Below are 8,712 nucleotides of genomic sequence, written 5' to 3'. Positions count from 1 at the left end.
GGGGGGGGGAATGGAGGGTGGCTGTGGGAATCCAGGCCGCCCCCAATCAAAGCAGGGTCTTCCAGTGAGCAGTCGGAAACATGCGCATGCGCACGGTTCTTGGCTGGTTTCTAGATTCTCTAGCTGCTGCCAACTCCCCTCTGAAAGCCTGAACACACTGCCGGCTGAAAAGTCCCACTTCGGGTGTCAAAGAAGTTAACTATTTCCCCCAAGCCAGCATAGCCAGGCGCCCCTGGTCCCGAAGACGCAGCGACACTGAATCTCCGAGTTAATGCCCCAGGTTGTTGCTTGTTGAGACCATTTAAACCTGCCTTTGCTCCCGAGCCTTTCCTGTGCTAGTTAAATAGCTCCTTCCTGGCAGGATCGCTGGGAAAGGGCTGTCCCCAGAGGAACAACCAGGGCGGAAGCGAGGTTATGGTTATGTGATAGTCTGTTGGCTCTCCCACTATGCCTGCGTGGCTCTGAGTTCCCCTTTCTGAGCCTTGTTTTCACACTTCGAAACCACTGTGACGCTTCTGTCTCTCACAAAAAGGATGTCTGAAGCCATTCAGCTGTCCCCAGCACCCCAGCCCACGGAGTGGGTGGCAAGTCTTCCTTCTCTGCCCTAGCATATCTGGGTCTTTCTCTTAGTGCAGCTATGCTTAAAAGGGCTATTGTTTCCTGGGCCTTGGAGTCCTATCTAGAAAGCACTTCCTGAACCAACACCTTCAAGTGTTTCTCCCATGATGCCAAATGTATTCTAAAACGTTCAGTACCTTTAGACACCAGAGAAATGGAAAACAAAACCACCAGACTCCATCCCACCCAGGTCACAATGGCTATCATCACAAACAAACAAACAAACAAACAAACAAACAAAGTGGAGCTGGCTCACTGTGTAAAATGCTTGCTGTGCAAGCACAGGGAACTAAAGCTGAGGCCTGGAAATCATTTAAAAAGCCTGATGTGAGAGTGAGCATTTATAACCCCAGGGATGCAGAGGAGGGGACTACCGGATTCCCAGAGCCCACTGACCTGCCCCACCCCCACCCAGCTGGCTCTCCAAGACCCCAGTGAAAATGGAAGACCTTGTCTCAACAAACAAGTTATAGAGAGAATGAGAAAGACCTGAGGTTGTGAAAACAGAACCGCACACACACAGGCCTGCATGCTGGTCCACGTAACACACAGGAAGGAGGGAGAGGGAGACAGACTGGGGAGACGGTTCAGTTAGCAAAGGGCTTGCAATGCAAACAGGAGGATTTGAATTCAGATCCTCACACCCACATTGAAAAACAGTAGCAGCTGAAGCAGCTAAAATGTTGGTCAGCCACCTTAGCCCAATGGAAGAGGCAAAGGGTTGAATGAGAGACCTTATCTAAATACATATGTGTAAATATATATGTGCCTAAATATATATGTATATATATGGTGTAAATTTAGAGGACGGTTTAATATTAGGTCAATTTGGAAAAATAACAGCAGTAGGTTTACCCCTGGGGCCTGTGAGCACCTTAACCACGGGTTCTTGGCCAGGTTTGCAGCACCATGCATGTGTGTTTCCTCCTGCGGAGTGGGTCTGAAATTGAAACAAGAAGTATTTGGTTACTCCCTAAACAGTTGGTGCCGCTATTTTATCCATAGACCTATCTGGCCATGCCAGACATTGTTACAGTTCACAGGGTTCACGGCAAAGCTATTGATGACATTTCACACACACACACACCTCACAAAAATAACATAAATGAATAAATAAGTGTGAGATACGGGGTGTGGTGATTTGCATAAGCATGGCCCCTATAGGCACATATATTTAAATCTTCAGTCATCAGGGAGCGGTACTATTTGACAGGATTGGAAGGATTGGGAAGTGTGGCCTTGTTGGAGGAAGTGCATCATATGGAGGTAGGTTTCAAGGTGTCAGAAGCGCATGCCAAGCCTGGTGTCGCCCTCTCTGCCTGCAAACCAGGATGTAGCTTTCAACTACTTCCCCAGCACCAGCCTGCCATGCCTGCTGCCACGCTTCCGGCAGTGATGACAATGGACTAAGTCTCTGGACCTGCGAGGAAGTCCCCACTTAAATGCTTTCTTCTGTAGAAGTTGCCCGGGGCATGGTGTCTCTTCACAGCAACAGCAGCAACGAAGACACTGGGGAAAGGGAATTCTTAGACAATTTTGGCAGGAATGTGAAGAAGTGCAGATGCTATGGAAAAGAACTGGAAATAGATCCAGCCTATGATTCAGCTGTCCTACTTCTGGTACCACAGCCAAAGAAATCCCTGCATGGCATCATGTGCAATAGGAGAGACAATCAGTTCCGATGCCCAACAGCAAACGGAAGAAGAAAATGTGGAGGCCTCGACCATGGCCTCCCTTTCTCTTGCCTCGGCCTCTTGAGAGCTGAATTACAGCTGTGCCCACCATATTCAGTCTGTGCAGCGTTGGGAATGGAACCCAGGGCCTTGTGCATGCTAGGCAAGCACTCTATCGACTGAGCCACATGCCCAGCCCTGCCCTCTTCTTTAGATCCCCATAAAGGCACTGAGGCATGGCTGCAGACTGACTGGGTGCTGGGGGCACGGGGATGAGAACAGCACAGCAAAGAACATGGGTGAAGTTCTGTCATATCCGGCAGCGCAAACTCCAAGCCCAGCCAGTTCCGCCCATGTGCTGCTAGCACACAGCTGTGCGCCGCTACTGTAGGATAAGGACTTCAAGTTTAGGCTTCGCTAAATGAAGCTAATGTGTATGCATTTCCAACAACTCAAATTTGAAACAAGGAATAGAAGGAGAAGGCGCCTGTCCACACCAATAATAGTCTTCCACCAAACATGCTGTTTTCTAGAAATACCCTACTCAGACTTACAGGGCTAAATCTTAGAGCATATAAACTATTTCATAGCACTTACACCATACAAAGTATCATGCAGAGATGCCCAAAAGATGAGATGGAGAGATGACTCAGTGGATGAAGTGCCTGTCACACATGTGTGATGGCCTGATTTTGGATTCCCAGCACCCATATAGAAGCAGCAGGCATGTTGATCTACAATAGTCCCAGAGCTGGGAAAGCAGAGTCATCAGGATCCCTGGAGCTCTGGCCAGCCAGTTTAACCAATTCGAGCATCAAATTCAGTGAGGGACCCTGTCTCAAAAAAAAAAAAAAAAAAAAGGAAAGAAAGGAAATGACAGGAAAGAAAAGAGAAAGTAAAAAAAAAGAAGAAGAAGAAAAGAAAACCCATGGTGGGGTAGCAGAAGACACCTCAGTGTCTGTCACTGGCCTGGCCTTCAAATATGTACACACAGAGTATGCCCACTCATGCACACATTCACTTGCACACGTACTGTGCACACATGTATTCACAAAACAACAACAAACGCAAAGCCTATGGGAAACTGATTACAGGCTGAATGCAAGTTCACACCATTTTGACTTGAACACTTGCCAGTGTAGGCATCTGAGGGGCTTCTGGAACCATTTATGTGGCTTTTGAGGATGACTAGATGGGGAATCACTCTCTATGACAGGCTCACACAAATTTATAAAAATGGACAGGCGCCTTCCCTGCTGTCTTCATAAGAAGGACCGCCCTAGTGTCTTATCACAAGAGTGCTAATACACCCACAGACACACCCCATTCCTACTCACAGTGCTCAGGCTCGGACTCAGATTTTTCCCTCTTCTTGCATCCTGGGCAATTCTGTGACTGTATACATCTTGTTGAATTTCTCCACTATAAGCACAGGGTTAACTGTCTATGATAAAACGCGGAGGGGCTATGAACTGTGGACACTGAGATGATTACCCTGCAGACACAGACATGGGGACGTCCTAGAGCCTGGAGGAAATGAGAAACTGCAAAGCACAGACTCGTTAACCTGGGAGAGGACTCGCTAAGCACTGCTCCCAGCCAGACTCTCTGGGGCTTGGGTGATTGACAGCGTGAGAAAGCTGCAGAATGTGGGAGAGGATCCTGGAGGAGGTGAGGGTGACAAACAACCTGGTGACAGAAAGCAGGATGCTCACTTCCTCCTTGGACATGGGCTCCTTCAGCTGACTACAAGGGACACTGGGGGAAGCCCTACCTTGGCAGTAGACCCTGGCTCTAGAAGGCAGGGAGCAGTGACTTTCTGATTAGGGTCTCGGTAGCTGTTTCCACCACCATTCCAGCGCCGATCCGCTCTTTGTTTCTCTAAAGCCCGCAGTGCCCTGCTGTTCCATGCCCAGAGGTAGCGAGGATGAAGATGATGTGGGTTCTGACCCCACCCCCCAACTGTAGACAGTGGTTCACGTTTTCACCCACACAGTGCTGATCTGAAACTCTTCATGACCCTCGATTTCAGAGTTCCTCAGAATAACTCCCCAAGTCAGGAATGCTCTTTGTTCACTAGAATAATGGTTTGTCGCAGAGGACACAACTCAGGACCAGCCAGATGAGGAGCTGTGGCAGGGGGCGAGCAAGGTTGGCAGAGCGTGTGGAGCCCCTGCCCCTCCTCGACCTGCTTGCCCTTCTGGAGCTCTCTGACTCTGGTGCAGGTCTTTGATGGAGCCTACAGCGATGTGGTCAATGCCATCATCACTGACTTCTGTCCCCAGTGGTGCAGTCTATGCCATCACGGGCTACTGTTGACAGGACTGTCCCAGCCCTCCCTGCTGTGCAGATCAGGGGAGAGGCTGAAGGTTTCACACCTCTAACTCCACAGTTGACTTTCCTATATTTGGACTCCACCCTCACACTAACCCTCTAGTCGTCTTGCTAGCATAAAAAGGAGAGTCAGTCTCAGGATTTGGAAGCTCTGTCACAGGAACCCCACAGGCCAAATGTCAATCTCCTTTTAAACTTTAGGGCACTTGTAATTATCTTCCATAGAGATTTAACACATCTCCCTCAGCATGTACCCCCATACCCCAATACATACCACGTCTGTTACAAATATCACACACATAAACACACAACATGCAGCATACCCACATCATATACAAACTCATACATCACACACTATATACACATACTCACATATCACTACAGATACACCCCACAAACATGTACATCACACACCACACACCTCAGAAACATATGCATATACACCATACAAACACACAATCACATACAAGTTCACTAGCGTGCACACATCACATACTACATGAATCACCACACTCACACACACAGACACTACATTACAGATACACTGCACAAACACACACTATTCAGGCATGCCCAAGCAAAGCACACTACACACTGCACAAATACCACATCTCACACACGCTTTCTCCCAGCACTCACACCACAAGGGCATGGTGTATATGAGTTATGTCTCTGAAGGCCAGCGGCTTCTGTCTAAAACATGAACTGTGAGAGGAATGGTTCCCGGAATTCCTGGCTGACCTCAAGGATGACGACAGGGGATGGAGTAGGAGGGTGGTGATGGGGACAAGGTGCTGTAGTCACTTGGCGTTGGCAGATGGCTGTCATGAAGTGAACTCCCCCCTGAAGGATGTGGCAGTGAGTCAAAGGCTTGCCATGGGTCCAAATAGGGTTGTGACATGCAGGGCCATGTCCCTTTCTGCAAGCCCACATCCAGGTCTGAACATAAAGCCACCTCTCTCAAAATCTGTGCGGTGCAAGTCAGCAGAGAGGAAGTGGCTTGAGGTTGTCTATCAAGTTGCCGAGTGACCGTAAGAGCCATGCCCCCAACACTGCCTCAAGATAACTTTTTCTCCAAGGGTGTCTGTCTGTAAAGAATTCATCTTTTTTTCTCTGAGACCATGATTCCAGCAGTCAGCGTTCTTCACAAAAACAATCCAATGGGATATATACCTGTATGCACAACATGTAACACCAACGCACCTGCCAGGAGAGATTGACTCATTCACGAACGTAACAAATCCAAACTCTGTGGAGCTCATGGGCCAACTCAAGCCTGAAGCCATGTGCACTGCTGTGGAGAAGCCAAAGGCTGTGGGGAGGGGGCTGCTCTCTAGCTGGGGGGGAGGGGAGGATTGGCCTTTGTCTTCGGAATGATCTAGTCATGCCCGAGGGATAGGGCAACGCTCACTCCACATGGACCAGCCTTCTGCTGTGACAGCCAGGTGTTCTTCTCACCTAGACACCCTCACAAGTGCCTGGAGAATGATGCTCAGAAAGTGTCGGAGTACCCAAGGCTCAGTCCAGAGGCCACAGAACAATCTGACATCTCCACAGAAAACGCTGCTTCGTTTCCAGCCAGAGCTGTATGACCAGCACACTGTCCCACACACCTTCACCTAAGCTTATCCAACTCTATCTTTTCAGGGATGGTCACAGAACAAGAATTCCCTAACTCCCCCATTCCTGCCAAGCTTGTGAACTGGCTTTCTCTCACCAGCCAGCAATACACAGGGAAGACTTTCAGTCAACAAACTTGACAGGAGGGCTTCTTCTCTCTGGAGACTCAGTCAGAGAAGTCTGTCTGTAGTGGGATCTATGAACCCGGAGACCCATTATGAGAATTGAGTGTCTGAGCTTTAGTCTGGGTACAGAACAGCAGAAGGGGTAAGGCCTCTAGCACAGTAGACAGAGAAAAGGCCTCCACCACAGCAGACAGAGTGGAATTCCATCAGGCCTGGACTGAGAGCACAGTTGCTTCCGGCTGGGAATCTCCAGAGAAGAGATGCTTCATTGAAATACAGATTTCTGAGACGCCTCAGGGATGCTGCGGGTGAAACCACTCTTAGGAAAGCCTGTTGTTAGCAGTGAAAGCCTGGTACCTCTGAGGTTGTGGGAGACTGATTTCTGAGGCTGCTGTTGGAGGAACTGTCACAGGAACTCAGGGTCACCCTGTCCTATCAGGAATAAGCACCACTTTCCTGGGGAATGGAGATACAGAAGCTGTAACAACCACACCTCTACCAGCCATGGCAGTGATGGTGACACAATGGAAAACAGTCAGAGACTGGGCCTTTTGGTAGGCCAAGACACAGTGGCCAAGATACGGTGCTCTTGCCCTGGCCACAGGAAGTGGCTGCAGTGACTACAGAAGCATCTTCGACGGCAGTAGCCTCTTCTTTAACGGGATATTGTAGGAGTCAAACGACGGAGACACACTCATTCCCACTGCATTCGGGGAGAGAAACAGCTTCCAAGACCCGAAGCAGATTTCCAGAGCTCAGGGGAATCACGCTGCCACTGTGCAGCCAAGGCAGGGCTCATGACCCTGAGGGCTTGTGTTTCTCACCAGGCAACAGAGAAGGCCAAGGCCAGCCAAGTTCTGCCTTCCCATGCCAGCCGAATACCAAGTAAGCAGTTTCCTGCTCCAAGTTCATCTTCTGTAGGCAAGAAAGCTCTTGAGAGGAGGTAAGAGGGACCTGGACCCTGCCTGCTCAGGAATTTAGCCATGCCCTGCTTCTTCTCCTCTTTCCCTCCCTAAGCTGGGCTGGAGATCCTTTGCGTTTCCTTCGTAACTGGCAGCTGAGTGGTGGTTCCCTTCCAAAGATTCTCCTTTCTTCCCGCATGGCGGGGTGTGACTTGCCCAGAGCACTGGAGTAGGCTGGGGTGTGATAGAGATAAGAGCTACTAAGGTGGGCAAGACATGAGAGCCAAGACGCGCACAAATGGCTCAGGGGGGCCCTTCCTTGCGGCTGGTAGAGGGACGTGGGGAGGGGCGGAGGACCAGAGGAGCTTAGCTTATCAGCTCAAGTCCGTAGATGGCCAATTTCAGACTGAACCGGTCCCTATCAAGGCAATGATTACTCTAGTCGCCTTGAGGGGAGACATAATACGGATCCTCTCAAGTCCTCCTGGCCACCTAGGCAGGCTACCCAAGCCCAGCTCTGCATCCATTTCGGTGTCTGCAGCTGCTGGGTCCTGGAGCTCAGAGAATCTGCGGGATTGACGGAAGACCCTTGGTCAGGATCCAGGTTTTTTGTGTGTGCGTGTGGGAAGGGGCGGGAGAGGGGGTCGGTAGAGGAATAGGGGCACAGGGAGTCCTAAGGGATGAAGAGCCCCAGCCTTGGGTCCTGACAGCCTGGGAGCGGCAGACTGGCAGAGAAGCTGGGCGGGGACGTGGCCCGGGGCGGGGACGTGGCTGGGGACGCGAAGTAGCGGGGGACCAGCCGGCCAAAGCTTGGGTTAGGGGCGGCAGGAGGCGGGGTGACTCTGGGCCCCGCCCCGGAGGGCAGTTGCAAAAGTTTGCCATCGGATCCTCTGGGGCAGAGTCTGGGTGAGAGAGTTTAGGGGAAGGCAACATGGTCCGGGTGCTGAGCGAGGTGGCCGGACGACCCAGAGGGAAACTTGAGACCACGAGCAACCTCCGGAGCCCCTAGACTGGAGTCTTAGCCAAGACACCGCAGGATGCAGCCAGTCCAGATGCGCTTTTCAGACCGAGGTGAGCGGGGGAACCGGGGTTGTTGTACAAATTCTAGTTGCGGGCTGAGCGGCTCCTGGTCCACCCGGTCCACTCTTCAGATAAAATTCCAACTAAGTCGGGGCACGATAGTGACCCGGCTCGGGAAAGCCTCATACCAGGCCACCTCCTCCTCTTCTCCAGGTCATTCACTCCGGTGACCTAGCCGCCTCCCGGGGCTGGTGGAGGGATATAGGATTCTTTTAAATTACAACCAGGTCTTTTAAAATGTAAACCCGGAGCGTAGGGAGCGGGCTGTCCACGTTCCCTCGCTTTACGTGGCTAATTCAGAAGTTAGATGTCCTCATGGGAAGAAAACCTGGGGATGGGGGTGGCTGTAGTTCTTCCCTG

At 50.8% G+C, this 8,712-nt stretch overlaps 1 protein-coding gene across 3 annotated transcripts in view; it reads left to right on the top strand.

Annotated features, from left to right (window-relative positions):
* Window positions 1–7,677: 7,677 nt before the first annotated feature.
* Window positions 7,678–8,712, top strand: part of S1pr3 (sphingosine-1-phosphate receptor 3) — a 13,949-nt gene continuing 12,914 nt past the window's right edge. For 2 of the 3 annotated variants that reach the window (XM_026778089.1, XM_005371317.3), the window contains exon 1: window positions 8,130–8,343. The gene's annotated coding sequence lies outside the window, so the exon portion shown is untranslated. Of the gene's footprint in view, window positions 7,888–8,129; window positions 8,344–8,712 lie in introns of those variants that run through there. The other variant, XM_026778088.1, reaches the window with a different exon arrangement.

This window comes from Microtus ochrogaster, unplaced genomic scaffold, assembly GCF_000317375.1.
Source record: "Microtus ochrogaster isolate Prairie Vole_2 unplaced genomic scaffold, MicOch1.0 UNK104, whole genome shotgun sequence".
Lineage (NCBI taxonomy): Eukaryota > Metazoa > Chordata > Mammalia > Rodentia > Cricetidae > Microtus > Microtus ochrogaster.
The sequence above is the reverse complement of the archived record's forward strand: the minus strand, read 5'-3'. Positions and strand labels throughout refer to the sequence as shown.